Below are 22,030 nucleotides of genomic sequence, written 5' to 3' on the forward strand. Positions count from 1 at the left end.
TGATCAGCCCCTCCAGTAACAGTGTCACTGATTGCAGTGATCATTTATTTACTGATCACTGCATTTATTGTCAGTTGTGACTGTAAAAACTGTTCAGCCCGGAGGGTTTTACCCCCTTAAAGTCGAGTTCCACCCAATTTAAAAGTCAGCAGCTACAAAAAAAATAAAAAAGAAGTGTAGCTGCTGACTTTTAAACCACTTGCTTACTGGGCACTTAACCCCCCTCCTGCCCAGACCAATTTTCAGCTTTCAGCGCTGATGCACTTTGAATGACAATGCGCAGTCATACAACACTGTACCCAAATGAAATTTTTATCATTTTTTTCCCCACAAATAGAGCTTTTCTTTGGTGGTATTTAGTTACAGCTGGGAGTTTTATTTTTTGCTAAACAAACAAAAAAAGATGCAAAAAAAAAAATCATGTTTAATAGTTTTTTATAAAATTTTGCAAACAGGTCATTTTTCATTGAAATGCGCTGATGAGGCGGCACTGATGGGCGGCACTGGTGGGCACTAACAGGCACAGTTAAGTCGACACTAATAGGCACAGATAAGGTGGCACCGATAGGCACAGATAAGGTGGCACCGATAGGCACAGATAAGGTGGCACCGATAGGCACAGATAAGGTGGCACCGATAGGCACAGATAAGGTGGCACCGATAGGCACAGATAAGGTGGCACCGATAGGCACAGATAAGGCGGCACTGATGGGCACTGATAGTGGCACGGATGGGTGGCACTAAGGGGCACTGATGGGTACCACTGATAGATGGGACTGATGGGCACTGATGGGTGGCTCTGATAGGTGGCTCTGCTGGACGGCACTGATGGGCACTGGTAGATGACACTGATGGGCACGGATATGTGGCACTGAGGTGCAGCAATGTTGTTGAGGCAGATTGTGGGCACTGTGGGTACTGATGTATGGCACTGATGTATGGCACTGTGGGCACTGATGTATGGCACTGCTGGGTGGCATTATGGGCACTGATGGGTGGCACTGCTGGGTGGCACTTTATTAATGCTCTGGGGGTTACTGGCAGGGGGCAGGTGGGCACTGATACACTGGCCGTGATCGGGACTGATGTCACGATCACGGCCGCCGGTGATTGGCTTTTTTTTTCTCTCCTCGCGCTGAAAATAGCCGATTACCGGCTCCGTTGTATCACATGATCAGCTGTCATTGGCTGACAGCTGATCACGTGTTAAGGGGGTCGGGATCGACCCCTTGCTCGGATCGGTGATCAGGCGAGTCTCAAGGCCGCTCGTGCACGGGACAACGTCAATAGACGTCGTCCCGGCAAAGGAGGTCCGCGCTGTAGCCATCATTTGGCTATAGCGCGGATCTCAAGTGGTTAATAATCAGACACTCACCTGTCCCATGGTCCAGCAATGCGGGCATACAGGGGCAGCCTGCACAGGGTACAGCCCCGCTTCTCTTCCCCCTCCTCTAAGGAGTGCCGGCATTCTTAGGGCGCCTGGCTGTGGCTTCACTTCTGTGCGCTATGAATGGTTGGGCAATCTTCTGGGATTTGTGATGTGCCCCAGAAGATTGCCGGGAGGGAGGCGGGAGAGGTGAACTTCCTTCCAGCACCGCGGCACCAGGGGAGGAAGTAGGAGCTGAGTGCCTGTAAAAACTGCATACCCGCTCCCCCTCCCCCCCCCAAAAAATGAGATGCCAAATGTGGGTCACCAGCACCCCCTTAAAGCGGAAGTTCCATTTTTGGGTGGAACTCTGCTTTAATGACCGGGCCATTTATTGTTTTACTGCACTGCGTTACTTTAACTGACAATGGCACAGACATGCAACGCTTTACCCAAATAAAAACGGATGTCTTCTTTTCAACCACACAGTGCTTTTTTTTTGGTGGTTTTTGCTCTTTAAAACAAAAAAAAAACACAACAATATTCTTTACTTTCTGCTAGAATACATATGCAATAAAATTAAAAAAGAAAAAAAATCTAATTTATTAATTAATTAGGCTAATATGTTCTGCTACAAATTTTTGGTAAAAAAATAAATAAAAATAAAATCCCAATAAGCGAATATTGATTGGTTAGCGCAAAAGTTATAGCGTATACAAAACTATGGGATTTCTTTTTTTAATGCCTTTTTATCATTTTTTTTTTTACCAGTAATGGCAGCGATCTTTAGCTGGACTGCGATATTGCGGAGAACAAAATCTGACACTTTTGTGGAGACCATTATAACGGTGATCAGTGCTAAAATTATGCACTGTCATTGTACTAATGGCACTGGCTGGGAAGGTGTTATCAGGGGGCGATCAAAGGGATAAAATGTGTCCCTAGGGAGTGCTTTCTAACTGTATGGGGGGTGGTGTGATTGGGATAAGACAGATCTGTGTTCCTGCTTACCATAGAGCCCGTTCACACTGAGGCAGCACGACTTGCAGCGCGACTGCCTCAGGCGACCGGGATCAGACTTTAGCGGCGGCTTGTGAAATGACTTCTGTATAGAAGTCAATGCAAGTCGCCCCAACAGTCGTACAGGAACCTTTTTCTAAGTCGGAGCGACTTGATTCGCTCTGATTAGAACGGTTCCATTGCATAGAGCGGTACGCGACTTGTCAGGCGGCTAAGTCGCCTGACGGGTCGCCCCTGTGCGAACCGGCCCTTATCTTCTCCCTGTCAGAACGGCGGTCTGCCTTGTCCCCTCTTCGGGGAAAGACTGTGGGTGGTCCACCGGATCCCCTGTGTCCACTGCACAGGCGCACCCCCCCCCAGTGCCTATTGCACGAAATTATGTACAGGTAAGTAATTTCACGCAATAGAGCCGGCCTGCCACAGTACATCTGAGGGTAGGCAGTCAGCAAGTTGTTAATGCATTCTATGCAATAAGATAAAAAAAAAAAAAAAAACCTTATGTGTGCAGCAGCTCCCTCATACTTACCTGGGCCCATCTCTATCCGGCGATGTTGCACAAGAGTTTCGGCAGCCCAGGACTTGCCCTCCTCTTTGACAGAGACAGCAGCAGGTTGCCATTGGCTCACTCTGCTGTCAATCAAAGCTAGTGAGCCAATGAGGGGAGAGGGGTGGGGCACAGGAGGGAGCGGCCAGGAGAGTTGGCGAGGAACCCGAGAAGCTCTGTGCAAAACTATTACAGAAAGCAGGTAAGTATAACATTTTTGTTATTTTCACTTTAACCAATAGTGGGCACTTTCACCCCCTTCCTGCCCAGACCAATTTTCAGCTTTCAGCGCCGTCACACTTTGGGTACAGTGTTGCATGACCGCGCAACTGTCATTCAGACAATATTTTTATCATTTTATTCTCACAAATAGAGCTTTCTTTTGGTGGTATTTGATCACCTCTGCGGTTTTTATTTTTTGCTAAACAAAAAAAATGGCCAAAAATTTTTGAAAGAAAAAAAAAAAAAGTTTCTTTGTGTTATAAAATGGGCGCTGATGAGGATGCACTGATTGGCACTGGTGAGGTGGCACTGATGGGCATTGATAGGCAGCACTGATGAGGCTGCACTGAAGGGCACTGGTGAGTGGCACTGATGGGCATTGATAGGCGGCACTGATGGGCACAGGTGAGGCGGCACTGATGGGCACTGGTGAGGCGGCACTGATGGGCACTGGTGAGGCGGCACTGATGGGCACTGGTGAGGTGGCACTGATGGGCACTGGTGAGGTGGCACTGATGGGCACTGGTGAGGTGGCACTGATGAGGCTGCACTGATGGGCACTGGTGAGGTGTCACTGATGGGCATTCATAGATGGCTCTAATAGGCAGCACTGATGAGGCACCTGCAGGCATTACTGCTGGGCACTGATTGGCACCTTTAAAGGGCACCCAATCGAAATCCTGATGGTCCTGGGTGTGCTTAATGTGGGGGGGGGAGCATCTGATTGGAAGAAAAGCAGATACAGCATCTGATTGGAAGAAAAGCAGATACACGGCTCTTCCTGTTTACGTTGTGATTGGTGATTGGACATAGCTGATCACATGGTGTCCAATACAGAGATGGGTGATGCGGTGTGTCAGACTGACTTATCCTGCGGGAAGTCATAGGACATCCAGTCCGGATAACGTAACCACTTTGCGCACGTCATTCTGTTATCTGGCGGGGGGGAAGCGGTTAAAGTACATATCTGCGCAAATCCAATCCTGCAAAGTGTCCTGGTCCCGCCGATGATAGAACACCACGGGCCCTGGAGGTGCTCAGAGAGCTGGAGAAGAATTTTCTGGGACCCTGTGGGTATAGGGCGGAAGTTATGTCAGCTTGGGGCTGACCGACTCTACATCTCCTCCAGCCCTGTGAGCTCCCCCAGCAGATGTGGTTTTCTATCATCGGCAGGACGGGGACACTATGCAGAGTTGGACTTAAGCAGATGTGTACTTTAATGTGAGTGATAACATTTTTGATAAACTGCCCACTAGAAGCTTCCCTTTCTATACTGAATACACACAGACACAGGAGTGGAGGGGAAAATTGCATGCGATTGGGACAGGAATTGCACCGCATTCCTGTTCAAATCGCATGTAACTCTTTGTAGTGTGATTTGCACTCATTCAAGTACTCAGTATTGGCACAGATAACACTATCAGTGCATCACTAATAACAATACAAAAAAAAAAAAAAAGGTGAATCCGAATTTAGCTTTGGATCTCCGCTCAGGCTACCCAGTTGCTATTTGGCGGATTCTACTGAAGGCTGGAAGCGAGTCTATCCTAACTCAGAGCACACCGTAGAAGCATAGAAAACACCCCAGTAATCGCAGACCATGCCAAATCATGTTGTCAAATAGTAGCAGCCTTAGCTCGCTATGTGCCTAGGCAATGCCACCAACGCGTTTCGTCCCACCCTCAGTGACTTAAGTAGAACTTATAGGCAAAAGATTTTTTGTTTTGTTTTTTCATTTTGGATAGAGCAATGGAGGGTTATAGCCCATCAGATATATTTTTTTACGCCATCTGTGTTCCATTGCAGAGATTTTTCTTCACTTCCTGTCCCCATAGCCAAAACAGCAAGTGAGAAAAAAAATCCCTCCAAATTAGGGGAATTCCTTGGGAATCACCAGAACTAGCGTCCCCATTGCAAGATTTTCCCCTCTATTACTTTTCTGGGGACAACCCAAAATTTGTGATTTTATTATTACTTTCACTTTCAATGATAATGGTAAACAGGACAAATGGAGGAGGGTGAATCTCCCTCTCCCTAAAGGGGGGGCACAGCAACAGAAACTGACAGGGGTTCTAATCCCTCTCCACTTAATCCAAAACTATTCAGCCACATTTTGTTTAATCAAATTTGTATTGAGATTTTATACATTTAACCCTTTTTTTTGGTCCGTAGCAGAATCGGATCGCATGGGTGTTCACACCATGCGATCCGATTCCTGTCCGAGTTTGCAGATCACACTGCGATATGCGAACTGATCTGGCGGTGTCATTAAGGTTTCACTGACACTCCCAGCAGTTCGCATAGGGCAGTGTGAACTGCCGCCGGGAGGCATGCGATGCGGGAAACCCGCCGCGGATTTGCGGCGTTCCCGCATCGCTGCAATGTAAACCTAGCCTAAAGGGGTTGTAAGGGCAGAAGGTGCATTCTATGCATTAAAATAAAAAGCCTTCTATGTGCAGCAGCCCCCCCTCACACTTTCCTGAGCCCCACCTCTATCCACGAGTGCCTCGGCCATCTCTCCCTCCTGATTGGCTGAGACACAGCAGTAGCGCCATTGGCTACCGCTGCTTTCAATCAAACTCAGCTAATCGGGAGAGAGAGAGAGAGGAGAGAGAGAGAAGAGAGAGAGAGAGAGAGAGAGAGAGAGAGAGAGAGAGAGAGAGAGAGAGAGAGAGAGAGAGAGAGAGAGAGAGGAGAGAGAGAGAGAGAGGAGAGAGAGAGAGAGAGAGAGAGAGAAGAGAGAGAGAGAGAGAGAGAGAAGAGAGAGAGAGAGAGAGAGAGAGAGAGAGAGAGAGAGAGAGAGAGAGAGAGAGAGAGAGAGAGAGAGAGAGAGAAGAGAGAGAGAGAGAGAGAGAGAGAGAGAGAGAGAGAGAGAGAGAAGAGAGAGAGAGAGAGAGAGAGAGAGAGAGAGAGAGAGAGAGAGAGAGAGAGAGAGAGAGAGAGAGAGAGAGAGAGAGACCAAACCACAGCTCCATGCCTGAATGGACACACAGAGCTGCAGCTGCTTGCTGTGGGTCACTCGGCGAGGGGCCAGGAGCACCGAAGAGGGGACCCGAGGTGAGGGGGATCCAGGTTGCTCTGTGCAAAACCATTACAGAGCAGGTAAGTATAACATGTTTGTTATTTTAATAGAAAAAAAAACACTTTACAACAGTGTTAATTTCATAGACTAAAATATTTTTGACTAAAATTAATTCTATTTTAGTCTACTAAAATACAACTAAAGCAACTCCGATGACTAAAATACCATTAAGACTAAAATGGCATTTTAGCCAAAAGACTATAACTAAAACTAATTGAATTTATATCACAACGGCTAAATCTGTGTCTGTAGTGCATGTTCAAACCTTAACATAAATAGCATGTGATTAGATTTTCACTCCAAGAGTATATGTTTGATATGTTTGGCAATAATGCATTAAAAAAATTTAACTTAGTCGATTCGATTTTAATCAACTAAAATGTACTGGAGATTTTAGTAGACTAAAATATGACTAAAACAACTCAGATGACTAAAATAGGAAAAAAATAAAAAGGCATTTTAGACAAAATACTATAACTAAAATCGACATTGGATGTCAAAGTTAACACTGCTTTACAATCACTAACTATAGTAAAATCCAAAACTAGAAAAAAAAAATTGCCTTTAGTTATACTTTAATCACGGAGGCATCCATTATTAAAGCGGAGCTTGGAGCTGCACGTTAATCGTTAAAGCTGTAAAAAAAAAAAAAAAAAAAAAAAAAAACACAGGCAGCCTGCCAAGTGCTTACGAGGAGATAAAGAGAAACATTGTAACATTTGGTTCTTTCAGATCAAAGGAATAAACTTCAGTCTGTAAATGAGGGCAGTTGAAAGATTAAAGATAAAATCTGTATTTTTTGCTAGAAAATTACTTAGAACCTATAATATTATATTTATATTTTTTTTTAGCAGAGACCCTAGAGAATAAAATGGCGGTTGCTGCAATGTTTTATGTCACACTGTATTTGTGCAGCGGTCTTTCAAAATGCAATATTTTTGAACACATTAATAAAAAATAAAAAAAAAACTTAACAGTAAAGTTAGTCCAATATATATGCGATAATGTGAAAGATGATGTTACACCACAGGAATCTTTATTCTAAGCAAAATATTGTGATTCTCTCTTTATCCAGACTCCAGCAGCTCCACCCAAAACGCTTGTTTCCCCCCTCCCTCCGCTGCCACATTTGGCAACTTTGGGGGGGGGGGGGGTAGCTGGTTTGGACAGATACCCGCTCCCACCTACAGCTCAGTTTGCCACAGTGAACGGAGATGGAAGTTCGCCCCTGGGACATGTGACAGGCCTGATAGCCGATTGAGGAATTTGCTGGGGTGAGGTCAACGCTGGATGTACAAATATATAAGGGGTCCATAAAGTGAACTTGGTGTTGAGTTATTCACTTTAAGGTCATCACAGAGGACAGGGGGGCACTCTTTACGTCTAGAGGAAAAGAGATTTCATCTCCAAATACGGAAAGGCTTCTTAGCAGTAAGAGCTGTGAAAATGTGGAATAGACTCCCTGCAGAGGTGGATCTGGCCAGCTCAGTGGATTGCTTTAAAAAAGGGCCTGGATTATTTCCTAAATGTACAGAATATAACTGTGTACTGACATTGATAGGTAAAGTTGATCCGGGGAAAATCCAATTGCCTCTCGGGGGATCAGGAAGGAAAATTTTCCCTGCTGTAGCAAATTGGATGATGCTCTGCTGGGGGTTTTTCTCTTTCCTCTGGATCAACTGTGGGTATAGGATTTGGTATATGGGATTGTATATTTTTTATTTCTTTATTTTTATGGTTGAACTGGATGAACTTGTGCCTTTTTTCAGCCTGATTAACTATGTAACTACGTGTACTAATATTAAAGCGGAAGTCCGCCGGGACTCCGCGTTTTTTTTTTTTTTTTAAAAGCCAGCAGCTACAAATACTGCAGCTGCTGACTTTTAAAATAGTGACACTTACCTGTCCAGCGCGCCCGCGATGTCGGCACCCGAAGCCGATCTCTAGATCGGTACTCGGGTGCTGCCGCCGCCATCTTGGGTATGGGAATCAGGAAATGGAGCCTTTCGGCTTCATTTCCCGGTTCCCTACTGCGCATGCGCGAGTAGTGCTGCGCAATAAGGACGGTCCCCGCTGCCTCTGGGATCTGTGTGTTTCCCAGCAGGCAGCGGGGCACTTGCGGAAGGGGGCGGGCACTTGCGGAAAGGGGCGTAATCTACGCCCCTTTCCGCAGAGAGCTATCCCGGAAGTGGGTGCAGTTACCTGGATTATCCAGGTACATGCACCCCCCTCCCCCCTGAAAGGTGCCAATTGTGGCGCCGGAGGGGGGGAGGGTTCCGATAAGCGGAAGGTCCATTTTAGGGTGGACCTCCGCTTTAAAGGTCAGCAGCTACAGCATTTGACTTACATTTTTTTTAATCAGGGAAGCTTCTCCTCTGGAGCTCCCTCTAATACCTTCAAGTGGGACGAAACGCGTTGGGGCATGGCCTAGAAAAGAGTGAGTTGAAGCCGTTACCATTTGTCTGGCAACAAGACTTGGCATGGTGTGCAGTTACAGGAATGTTTTCTAAGCTTCTATAGAATACAGAAATGTTTCACTAGCCTGTTCATTCACACTCTGTTTTGTACAAAAATCTAGCTTTGGCTCCAATCACATTAGTGCATCTCCAGAGCAACTTTGCACGATTTTGATAGGACTTTGATCTGACTTTACATTCTCTGGACCGAGGTCGCATGAAACATCACACCATAGTGGTGCCGGCACCTTTTTAAAGTCGCTGTGACTTGAAGTCGCACTGATTTGAACAGGTGTCATTCAAAAAATGGGCTGCGAATTGTCATGCAACTTTGTCCAAAGTCACATGATAAGTCGCACAAGTGTGACTGGAGCCCAGGGGTCTCAAACTGGCGGCCCTCCAACTGTTGCGAAACTACAAGTCCCATCATGCCTCTGCCTGTGGTAGTCTATCTGTCAGCCTTGCAAGGCCTCATGGGACTTGTAGTTTTGCAACAGCTGGAGGGCCGCCAGTTTGAGACCCCCTGCTTTAGATAGAAAAAAATTTAAATCAATAGGATTATCTACTGTACTGCCATTACTGAACTCCCATAAACACACAGGCCTGGGTGAATCTGAGATGTCGGTGTTTCCTGGAAGGTGTCATAGGAAGTCTATTTTAAATCAAAAATAGAACGATTAGAACCTCGGCCAGGTGTTTGCTGCTGTCTTTTTCCCCGCTGGAGATTCACTCACCTTCTTCCTCCTGGTGATCTTTATCTTCCCAACAGAAAGCAAGTGAAAAAAATCCAGAATTTTGAACGATCGCCCCAACAGAAGGTGGGAGAAAGGCCTCAATTGGGATGATTGTTTCAGACATTTATGTAATGAATAATTCCAGGGATTGGTCGTTTATAGTTACATTGTTCCAGCTTGGACCAATGGAATGGTGTATATACTGTATATCTGGCAGATGCCTTTGGAAGACAGGGGTACTACACCGCCGCTCCAGTCATCTCCTCTTTCTCCTGGGTCCCGTGCTGAGCAGCTGCACCTCTGCTTATTGAACAGAGGAGGCGCCCCGCTCGGCAGGAGCGCCAGAGAACGCTTTGCATTTTTTTTTTTTTTTTTATGATTTTATAGCATTCTCTGGACAGGGTGGAAAGGCAGCGTGATGACGTCATGCACCTCCACCTCATTAATTTGCAATCATTCTCTAAAAATGGCACCAAAGCCAGATGGCCAAACCTCCTGTGTTCAGCAAGCAGGGGTGCAGCCGCACGGCACAGGTCCGAGCAGCAAGCGGAGATGACTGGAGTAGCGGTGCAGTAGTGATGTCTGCGCTTCAGCAATTTCCAACTTCCAGACGTAAGCTTCTCCTCCTCCCCCACTCCTCTCTATATATTTGGAATGTCTCTTTTCGGGGGGGGGGGGGGGCATGTACCTACCTGTCTTTGACACATACCCACCCCCAGTCGGATCGCCGCAGAGACCATCAAGGAATCGGGTTGGGCGAGGACATTGCTGGATCCTGGGACAGGTAAGTGTTTGTTTTCTTCGGTATTTGGAGCAGCTGACTTTTAGATTTTTGTTTACAGGGTGAAGATCCTCTAACTGCTTGACGACCTCCACATAGCAGATTCACTGCTACAGGGCGGCTGGGCTGTGCAGAATGATGTATATATATATATATATATACACACACACACACACACACACGATTCAGCACTTCAGGGTTTTGAGTAAGTCTGCTCCGCTGTCGGCTCCCTCTAGCTGTGATTTTACACAGCGTGAGCTGATCAGCAGGCCCGGCGGACCCAATGTTCACCAGCACCCGCTGATTGTTCGGTACCACTGACAGAATGACATTCTGCCTACGTAAACAAGGCAGATCACTGTTCTGTCAGTAGAGAAGGTATTGATCCCATGTTCCTGTAAAAGCAGGGACACTGATCCATGCCTTCCCCTAGTAAAAGCACCTCCCCCACCAGTAAAGCACTGGTCAAGCACACAGTTAATTGCTTGATTGCCTCTGATGTAACTCTCCTGTGTTCAGTAACAGGGGTGCAGCTGCACGGCACAGGACCAAGAATTCAAGTGGAGATGACTGGAGTGCAAGTGTCATTAGTACAGTGACAGTCCATATTTTTACCACTGATCACTGTAATAACATCACTGGTCTCCGCAAAAGTGTCAGTTGGTGCTTAATTTGTCCACCGCAATATCGTAATCCCGCAGTTGCTGATCGCCATTACTAGTTAAAAAAAAAGAAATCCCATAGTTTGTAGACGCTATAACTTTTGCACAAACCAATCTATATACGCTTATTGTTTTTTTTTTTTTTACGTCCTTTTTTTCCCCACAAATAGAGCTTTATTTTGGTGGTATTTGATCACCTCTGCGGATTTTATTTTTTTGCGCTATAAACAAAAAAAAAAAAAAGAGTGAAAATTTAGAAAAAAAAAAAAAAACACACATTTTTTACATTTTGCTATAATATAAATCCCCCAAAAATATATAAAAAAATAATTTTTTTCCTCAGTTTAGGCCGATACGTATTCTTCTACATATTTTTGGTATTAAAAAAAAAAAAAAATTACAATAAGCGATTACTGATAGGTTTGCGCAAAAGTTATAGCATCTACAAAATAGGGGATAGTTTTATGGCATTTTTATTAATCTTTTTTTTTTTTTGGTTTTACTAGTAATGGCGGCAATCAGCGATTTTTTTCGTGACTGTGACATTATGGCGGACACATCGGACATTTTTGACACATTTTTGGGACCATTGTGATTTATACAGCAATCAAGTGCAATACAAATGCACCGATTCCTGTGTAAATGACACCGGCAGTGAAGGGGTTAACCACTAGGGAGCAGTGTAGGGGTTAAGTGTGTCCTGGGGAGTGTTTCTAACTGTGGGGGCGTGGCTACTTGCGATACGTCCCTGATCTCTGCTCCCGATCACAGGGAGCAGAGATCAGTGACACTGTCACTAGGCAGAACGGGGAGATGCTCGTTTACATTAGCATCTCTCCGTTCTTCCTCTTCGTGAGATGATTGCGGGTATCACAGCGGCGATGGAGTCCGCAGGACCCGTGACCCGACTCACGGAGCTTGCCACGGTCATGCCCGCAGGCCGCCTCTTTAAAGGGCCACGTCAAGGGGCCCCCAGAGGGCCTTGTCATTTTTTTTTTTTTTTTTTTACACAATGGCCACCTTTTCACTCTCCTTCACGTATTCCTCTCCCACTTTATTTATTTTCTTTGTTGTTTGTCACCTTTTTATGTTTGTCACTGTGCACTGTGTGATGAGTAGGGTTGCCGGTCCCCGGGCCTGTCCTGAAAGTCTAGGGAGGGGGTGGACATGGCCTTCTGGCTTAGTTCGTCCTCTCTCTTCTGAGGTCTACCTTCCGTGGGAGCCCCACCTAGTACTTGTGTTTTGCAGCTTAAAGGGACAGGTACGTTAGTTTGCCTGTGTGAGCCCTTCTGCTGATGTATATCGTTGTGAGGCACTCGGCAAGCGGGTAGGTTGGGGTTTTTTTGTTTTTTTTTTGGATAGCATAGGGAAGGATTAACACCTCTGTAATGTTTGTTTTGCTCTCTGTGTCCCCGTTTAAAAGATTTCCCCTCACTTTCTGCCCCTGTGACAATTGGATTTTTAAAATTTTTGGTTGCCGTGGAAACAAGGATTGGTGATAAAGCTTCAGCGGAGACACCTTTCTCCCATGAGAAGTCTTAACAGGAAGAAAAATTCATTCCTGTATTTCCCTCCGCTAGTAACCGAGTCATATGCAAGTCGGATGTTTGTAACTCGGGAACTGTCTGTACTGGGGGTCCGGTGCATTTTTTGATGCATTTTATGGCATTCCAGTACAGATCTGTGCAGGAAAAATGCAGCATGTTCTACTTTTTTTTCGGGAACCGGAATGCACTGGAACTGCAAGCACTGATGTAAACTATGCCACTGAAAACCATGTAGCCTACTTTCTATGCGTTTTGGGTGCAGAAAAAAAAAAAAAGCACTGGAATGCATGTGAGGTGAGCCTACCATGAAAGATAAGTTCACCTTTCTGAACATGTTACACCCATATTTACGGTGCAACATGCCCAGTATCAGACCACCCCGCCCCCCCCTTGTGACAGCGAGCCGGGGATCTTTTCCCTGTACCCACTGTCACAATCCAAAGACTCCTGCATTTATCTGAGAATCAACAAACTACAAATACAGACAGCCTAGAGATGGGCTTGGGAGTTGCCTCCTCATCCCTTTAAACCTGAACACATACTGATTGCACAGGTTCTGTGGCTGATTAAGGTGGTAATTAAACTCACTTGGTGACTTATCTGCACTAAATTAGTCTCAGAAACCGTGTAATTCATATGTGTTCGGGTTTAAAGAGATGAGGTGGCAACCCTAGGGCCCGGGCGTGTTCGGGATCCTAGTCCCAACCCACCTGCCGGATCCCACCAGGAAGCCGACACCGCACATCACCAATAACAGGCAGTGAGACATTTCCCGCTCTGTGCAGCTGCGGATCAGGAAACGTCCCACTGCCTGTGATTAGCCGTGTGCAGTGTGGGCTTCCTGGTGGGATTGGGCCCCTGGGTTGGGACAAAGATCCCGAACATGCCCGAGTCCATCTCTATTCTCAATGAACTACCACGGCGCTGTTGAGCTCTCTAGGTAGTTCATTGATTCTTTCAGTCAGTGAAAATCTACCTGCCCGTGCGATGTCCGAGATCACTTCTGTAAACAGGCAGATCCCCGTTCTGTCAGGGGAGGAGAGACAGATCTGCTGTTCCTTAGGGACAGCAGTGCAGTGCATGCTGTTTTATATTATACATAATGTTCTTTCTGCCTGGAAACTTGAGTTTGTCCATAGCAACCAAAAAGTGTCCCTTTACATCAAAAGTGGTTTTAGACCAACTAGAAAACAGCGATAGTAAATTAGAATCACTTGCAGAATCGAGCGATCGTGAATCGTGTGGAAATTAATTGTATTATTTTTTATAATTATTTATAGTTATTATATTATAATCTATGATTTTGTGTTTCAAATTTCCTCATACCCGGGATATCTACTAGACTGTTTGGACAGATTTAAAGCGGTTGTATACCCCCACATTTTTTATTTATTTTTTATACACCTGTAAGGCAAAAACCATAATGAGCTAGTATGCACCGCATACTAGCTCATTATGAAATACTTACCTTAGAACGAGGCATCGGTAACTCACCTGGTCCACGCCGAGGGAGCTGACATTGTTGCCTCGGCGTGCCTTCCGGGTATTGCGGCTCCATCGCTGTGAGTGGCTGGAGCCACAGTGTCGTCACTTCTTTCTGGCAAAGTCCGGCATCTGCCAGGCTTTCAGCCGAGAATCCCCTGTGCGCATGCGTCGCTGAAGGCAGTGGCTCATTGCAGGGGGAAGATCTCCTAAACTGTACAGGTTTAGGAGATATTCTTTTTACCTACAGGTAAGCCTTATTATATTATACAATTGATACACAACCGCTTTAAGTGCGTTATTTGTAAAAATTACAGGCCTACAATATAAAACGCCAAATTTCTACGCAAAACAATTGTACCGCTTTGAGACACAAAAATCTGACAATCATACCGCCAGGGAGGTTAACATATGTGGCAGGAGCAGGATCATTTATTTTGGAAGAAATATACAGATATAAATAAAAAAAAAATTTTTTTTTTTTTTTTTTTTTTACTAGTTTGGCTCAGTTTTCCTTTGATAATAAAAAAAAATTCATCAAAAGAAATCCATTACTATTTACCACCGAAACGAAAGCCTAATTTGTCCTGAAAATAAAATGCGGTATAATCCACCTGGATGCACAAAGTAGGTGTGACGAAATGTTCGGTTTTACTAACACATGTCAAAGTTTCAAAATTGTGCTTAGGCATTAAAATTAGTTTTACCCCAAGGAAAAAAAAAATAAAAAAAGGAAAAAAAAAGAAAAAAATAGTTTTACCCTTTAGGCGCGATATGGGGGGGGGTTAAGACAAGACATAAAAATGTTGATGACTGAGGAGAAAATAATCAGCAAACACTAAGCAGAGGAGCGGGAAAGATGAGAACTCACCGAGATTGGGGAAGCCCTTTTTTGCTGAGGTCGGTGCGAACACGTTCTCCCACATGTCTGTAGATTTCCACCAGGCAGTTTATTGCTGCATCCCGCACCTGCAGGGGAGACGCACAGAACGAACAAACATTACCACGTGTTCTGCGCATGCGAGGAAAACACAATGCGGCACGGCTGGCCCTGGGCTCAAGGACTCGTCATTCCTCTCCGGACCGCCAACAATGATACACGATGAAGGATATCAACGTAACAAAGAAAAAAGGAGAAAAGTTCCATCTAAAATCAACACAAAGTGTCTTCTTTATAAATTCTCTGAATTCATTCCAACGGAAAACTATACTGAACCGCGTATTTCTCTGCCCGGATCCCTCCCACTGACAGGGGTGCTCACAATGATAAGCTTTTATTCATTAAGGGATAATTTAAACCATAGAAACGCAGCCCGGATGCATTCTTGCGTTCTTCATCTTTATGAGTTTTTGATGTGTTCCGATGCATTTTTCCCTTCTATTTACCTTCACCTTAAAGAGGAGGGCCGGTTTAAAAAAAAAAAAATTAAAGTCAGCAGCTGCAAACACTGTAGCTGCTGACTTAATAAGCACACTTACCTGTCCAGGGCGTCCGCGATGTCGGCCGCCCGAGGCTGACCCGTCCCTCGGTCTCTGGTCCTGGCGCCGCCATTATGGCTAAGGGAAACAGGCAGTGGAGCCTTGCGGCTTCACTGCCCATTACCTACTGCGCATTCGCGAGTCGCACAGCGCTTTGTGAATGGGGCGCGCTGTGTTCTGGGACACACAGTTCCCAGAACACAGCGCGACCCATTACCCAGAAGACGCCACATAGAGGAGAGAAGTCCAGAAGATCTCTGCGGAGGAGGAAGAGGCAGATTAGGATGATGTGCCTAGCAACAGGCATTTCTGGCAAGTAAAAAAAAAAAAAAAATTCTTCATTTTTTTTTTCTGATTTTTTTTCTAATTTTTAATGTATTTTTTTTTTTAGGGTGGCCCTCCACTTTAAAGAGGAAGTAAACCCTGTGTTTTAATTCCTCTTTATTCCCCTGCAAAGTAAAAGCATAATGGGCTAGTATTCATCGCATATGAATACCAAGGTTCATCATCACTGCCCTAGGAGAAGCGCTCTCCCGAAGAGGGTTACCTTGCGGGTGCGCTCCCGAGTCCAGCATTTGGCGTCCATAGCTGCCGAATGTATGACTCGGCCCCGCCCCCCGTGTCATTGGATTTGATTGACCGCAGTGGGAGCCAATGGCTGCGCTGCTATAAATCTATCCAATCAAGAGCCAAGAACCCCCGGGCAGAGAGACAGTGTGTCCCCGCCGGGTCAAGTTCCAGGGCTCAGGTAAGTAAAATGGGGGGTGTGTGTCACGCGACGGCGCAATTGTCAGGTCGTGTGACGCATAGGATGCATTAAGGTGAAAAAACACAAGGGTTTACAACCCCTTTAACTGTGTGCCTAGCCAGTGTTTTTGTGTTTACCATGTGATGCTTTACTAAGGGATGTGCTTTGCAGGGAAACAAAATCCAGCACATCCTTGCTGACAGGACAGAGCTCTGCTTTGTTTACATAGGCAGAGCTCCGTCCTGTGTCTCGCCAATCAGCGGGTGCCGGCGGACATCCGGTGATCTGCTTCTGCTGTGACTAATCACAGCGTAAGCGATGCACCTCCTACCAGGAAGTGCCGGGTCACATGCTAGGCATGATGTAAAAAATAAATAAATAAATAAATAAAAACACACACAAGGGTAAAAACACTCATTTCATCTGCCAAGTCATGTGATCTCCCCACCATTACAATCCTGAATTGTAGATTTCAGCACTTTTCCGGTGAACATGTAATAAGGGATTACCAATTATAACAACGGCTACGTTCAATGCTGTGACATCAACCAGGTTGCCGTCTAGTGAGGGTTCTTCAGGGGTGATGCGGCAAAATGCCTGAAATTGCCCAAATGTTGTCAACAAGCTGGCAGGGGGGGGGGGGCGGGGTCAAGGCTGCCACAGGTTTTATTGTGCAGTATTAGAACTTTGGGCACCGTGCGGGCCAACTGCTGGCATCCTAACAACGGATGACATCATCAGTCAATAAGGAGCATGTCAGGCGCATGCGCAGCATCTTTGTTTGCCCCCCTTTCCTGCCCTCTTCATCAGCACCGGGGGGGGGGGGGGGTCACATTAGCTGCACGAGGGAGAGAGACTGAGAGATCAGAGAAATGCTCATTAGTCAGCAACAGCGTGCAAAAAATATATTTGCACTGTAGAGAAAAATCCCCTCCAACATTGGATGTCTATTGCTTTGGTTTTCTACATTTTAGAATGCGGTGCCTGGAGATTGTGCATACGTTTAACCACTTCAGCCCCGGAAGGATTCACCCCTTTCATGACCAGGCCATTTTTTGCGATACACAATTGCGCGGTCGTGTGGCGCTGTACCCAAATAAAATCGATGTCCCTTTTTTTTCCCCACAAATAGATTTGATCCCCTCTGCGGGTTTTATTTTTTGTGCTATAAACAAAAAAGGAGCGACAATTTTGAAAAAAAAATAAACATTTTTTACTTTTTGCTATAATACATATCCAAAAAATATATATATATTAAAAAAAAATAATAATTTATTCATCTGTTTAGGCCTATATATATATATATATATATATATATATATATATATATATATATATATATATATATATATATATATTCTACTACATATTTTTGGTAAAAAATAAAAAAAAACACAATAGGCATATAATGATTGGTTTGCGCAAACGTTACCATGTCTACCATCTATGGGATAGATTTAGGGACTTTATTTTTATTGTTTTTACAGGTAATGGTGGCAATCTGATTTTTAGCAGGACTGCGACATTGCGGTGGACAAATCCGACAACAAAATTACACTTTTTTTTGGGGGACCAGTGACATTATTATATTGATCAATCCTATAAAAATGCACTGATCAAGGTAAAAATGGAAGCTGGTAGTGAAGAGGTTAACACGAGGGGGCGATCAAGGGGTTAAAGCGGGAGTCCGCCATTTTTTTTTTTATTAAAAGCCAGCAGCTACAAATACTGCAGCTGCTGACTTTTAAAATAATGACACTTACCCGCCCAGCGCACCCGCGATGTCGGCACCCCCGAAGCCGATCTCTCGATCGTGTCTCGGGTGCTGCCACCCGCCATCTTGGGTATGGGAATCAGGAAGTGGAGCCTTTCGGCTTCATTTCCCGGTTCCCTACTGCGCATGCGCGAGTCGCGCTGCGCAATAAGGATGGTCCCCGCTGTCTCTGGGATCCGTGTGTTTCCCAGCAGACAGCGGGGGACCTTCGGAAAGGGGCGTAGATTCTGCGGAAAGGGGCGTAGATTCTGCAGATATCTATTCCGGAAGTGGGTGCAGATACCTGTACTGTACAATGAGCGGAAGCTCCACTTTAGGGTGGACCTCTGCTTTAAGTGTGTTCCCTCAGAGTGTTCTAACTGTAGGGAGGATGGGCTGGCAGTGACATGCCAGATCACTGTTCCCGATCACTGGGAACCAGTAGATCTGACATTTCTCACCAGAATGTTGTTTACAAAGGCAGCTCCCCGTTCTGCTTCTGTAACAGGTGATCGAGGGTTGCCAGGCAGACATCCAAGTTTGCCCCTGCCCGCAACTGCGCGAGCCGTCCGTACAGTTATGGCGATTTGCGCAGGAGAGCTGACCCGCCGCAGTATCTGTGTGAGCAGGCCGGCAAGTGGTTAAAAGAAAAGTATGGTTTGTTATTTTTTTCCTACTTACCTAGGTGGATGCTGCATCTGTCCCCCGGAACCTCTGCACTGAGAACTGAAAGATCGAACATTTCCAATCGCTCGGTTCTGACATAGAGCCGATGTCTGTCAGCAGCTCTCTACTGCCTCTTTGGCTCACTGGAGTGCTGGGCTGTGGAGTGGGCGGCCGGCTCAGGCTCTCCGAGAGGTTGGGCGGGGTGTCAGTCTAGGGATCTGACGGATCCAGACTTTATTGTCGGGATGACACGGTGCCTGGAATGCCAACGGTGACGTCAGCAGAGAGCAGATTTCAGCCCGCTCTCTGCTGAAAACAGGTGATAGGAGCGCAAATCCAACTCCACTCCTGTGATCCACAAACAAGCTTTGGCTATACTTCTCCTTTAATGGCTGCCTTGACTGAGGAAAGGTTAAGGGACGCGGCATTAAGCACTTGCCGACTGTATAACTTACATATACAGCGGCAAGGCGGCTCTCCTGTGCCAGATCACATACTAGGTAAAGGAAAAGCAACACACAAAGTGCACATAAACACTGGCTAGGCACTAAGTTAAGCCCTTCAGCCTAGATGTTTAACACTTCCCAGCCGTGTCATTAGTACAGTGACAGTGCAGATTTTTAGCACTGATCACTGGTTCCCACAAAGTGTCAGTGTCCGAATGTCTGCTGCAATATCGCAGTCCCGCTTTAAGTAGCAAATAAAAAAAAAAAAATTCCAGTACATATCCCATAGTATGTAGACAATATAACACTTGCGCAAACCAATGTACGCTTTTTGGGGGGATTTTTTTTTTTTTTTTTTTTACCAAAAACATGTAGCAGAATACATATTGGCCTAAATTTATAAAGGATTTTTTTTTTCTTTTTATTGGATGTGTTTTATAGCAAAAAGAAAATTTTTTTTTTTTTTTTTTTTAAAGATTGCAGTTTTTGTTTCCCCCTTTATAGTGCAAAAAAAATAAAAAAATTAAAAACATTGAGGTTTTCAAATACCCCCCAAGAGAAAGTTCTATTTGTGTGGAGAAAAAATTTTTTTTTATTTGGGTACAGCGTTACATGACCGCGCAATTGTCAGTTACAGTAACGCAGTGTCGTATCACAAAAAATTGCCTGGTCATGCGAGGGTGTGGGGGGGGGGGGTTAAAACTTCCAGAGGTCAAGTGGTTAAAAACGGTATATAAAAGAGAACCAAAGTGTGTACAGCTACTGCAGTAAAGTGTGAGAGCTAAAACACAAATATACTATAGCGCCATCTACTGGTTGCAAAGAAAGTGCTGCATTTATAAGAACATGGTCAGGAAAATTGTACAGTAAATGCAATAACGCAGTATAAAATGCTAGAACTGAAAAACACACGCACACACACACATGCATGCACACGCACACACGCACGCACACACACTATATTATCAAAAGTATTGGGACACCTGCCTTTACACACACATACATTTTAATGGCATCCCAGTCTTAGTCTGTCTAGTAGGGTTCAATATTGAGTTTGCAGCTATAACAGCTTCAACTCTTCTGGGAAGGCCGTCCACAAGGTTTAGGAGATGTGTCTATGGGAATGTTTGACCATTCTTCCAGAAGAGCATTTGTGAGGTCAGGCGCTGATGTTGGATGAGAAGGCCTGCCTCGCAGTCTCCGCTTTAATTCATCCTAAAGGTGTTCTATTGGGTTGTGTGCAGGCCAGTCAATGTCCTGCACCCGAAACTCGCTCATCCAAGTCTTTATGAACCTAGCTTTGTGCACTGGTGCGCAGTCATTGAACAGGAAGGGGCCGTCCCCACATGCCTGCACTACATCTCCCACCCCCCCCCCCCCCATGCCTGCACCACATCTCCCAGCTGCTCCCAGTCCCCCAGACACTCTGACCACTGTATTATATCTCACAACCAACTCCAAATGCCTGTATACAGGAATAAAAGGGATTTTAAAAAAATAAAAAAAGGATATCCATTTTTAACCGTATTGAGGGTGGGACTTCTGGGACTCCCCCCCCCTCCCTCCAAAATAAACTTCCCCCTCCCTAGCACAAAACCTATATCCCTCAACTTTCCCCCCCCCCCCCAGCTCAAATTCTCTCTCTTCCTATATACCCCAGCACAAATTCACCCCGAGCCCCTAACCCCAGAACTACAGAAGAGATTTCCTACATATCATCCAACTTCCATGTCTTGTGACTCCCCTCATCATTCCAACAGACTATAAAAAAAAAAAATAGCACAGCTTTTCCTGACCAATTCAGCACACAAAGCATAAGACCAAAATCCGATCGCTCACTTGGCTAAGCAAGCATTGAGATTTATTAATAGACACGAGTTACAGAATTGTGCAAAACAAATAAATACAAACATTACAGGGCATAACGGGCCTCACCTGACTGTTGGGGTCCCCGAGCAGGTTACATATATGAGGTACAAACTTACTCAGGAGTCAGGCTGTTGGCGCCGTATCTGTAGACAGAACAGGAAAAGATCATTTCTAGCTGTAGGAAGGAGAGATGATCACACAGAGACAGGCACACAGAGACAGGCACACAGAGACAGGCACACAGAGACAGGCACACAGAGACAGGCACACAGAGACAGGCACACAGAGACAGGCAGGAAACTCACATGTTAAGAGTTGCTATAAGGACGAGACAGACCCCTTCACGGGTGCGGAAATTCTTGTGCTTGAAGCCTCCCAGCATCCGGTCCCAGACATACTGAAAGGAGATACAATTTACACCATAAGACAACATCACAAGGATCATATCACAGCACAGCACAGCCAGGCAATGTGCACATGGTGTGTACAGGTCAGGACACAGATTTTAGGTCAAGTGTGTGGTGGTGGTGGGGGGGGGGGGGGGCGGTCTTATCGCTTAGGGAAGAAACTGAAGATTTTCAGATTTCCCCCTGCTCGGGAGTTCTGGATGTTCTCATCTCAATAACACAAGGCAAATGTTCTGTAGTCTAGCAGGGGATAACTGGGCAGGGCAGACTACAATGCTTTTGGTAATTCAGTGCAGCAGAGAGAAAGTTGTCACTTCAATCAGGAAATTAGAAGCTCCCTGGATTTCTGGCAGATCACCAAGTCTTTCTGTACTTGCAGCGCTTTCTAGGCATGTACTACAGAGATGTACTTACTACGTTTTGCTCAGGAATTCTCTGCTGCGGTGTGAAATTTGCGATTTCTGTGCGTTTCCTGCACCGCACCAAATTCGCACTCCGTTCATGCAAAATGCTGCGGTTGTGTATGTTAAAGTGTTACTAAACCCACAACAATAAAATCAGCCTGTATATGCAGTAAAGCGTGCTTGTTATACTCACTGTGGAACCTAAGGGGTTAATTCTCTGCATGGAGTAAAAAAGGCTGTTTGATACTGCCTTCTCTGATCCTCCCCTTCTTTTACTGTCCCAAATTCATCTCCTGATAGAACAGAGTCTTGGAGGCATTTTGCACATGCTCAGTTTGGTGCGTATTGCTGCAGAAGTTTTT

The 22,030-nt window shown here is 45.4% G+C and overlaps 1 protein-coding gene across 1 annotated transcript in view; it reads right to left on the bottom strand.

Moving 5' to 3' along the window:
* CLASP1 (cytoplasmic linker associated protein 1) overlaps positions 1-22,030 on the bottom strand; it is a 233,225-nt gene that overhangs the window by 207,826 nt on the left and 3,369 nt on the right. The window contains exons 2-4 of the mRNA XM_077449691.1: positions 21,163-21,254; positions 20,924-21,000; positions 14,768-14,865 (exon numbers count right to left, since the gene is read on the bottom strand). The gene's annotated coding sequence lies outside the window, so the exon portion shown is untranslated. The remainder of the gene's footprint in view (positions 1-14,767; positions 14,866-20,923; positions 21,001-21,162; positions 21,255-22,030) is intronic.

The sequence above is a fragment of the Lithobates pipiens genome, unplaced genomic scaffold (genome assembly GCF_037356315.1).
Source record: "Lithobates pipiens isolate NorthernLeopardFrog02 unplaced genomic scaffold, aLitPip1_a1.2 Scaffold_22, whole genome shotgun sequence".
NCBI lineage: Eukaryota > Metazoa > Chordata > Amphibia > Anura > Ranidae > Lithobates > Lithobates pipiens.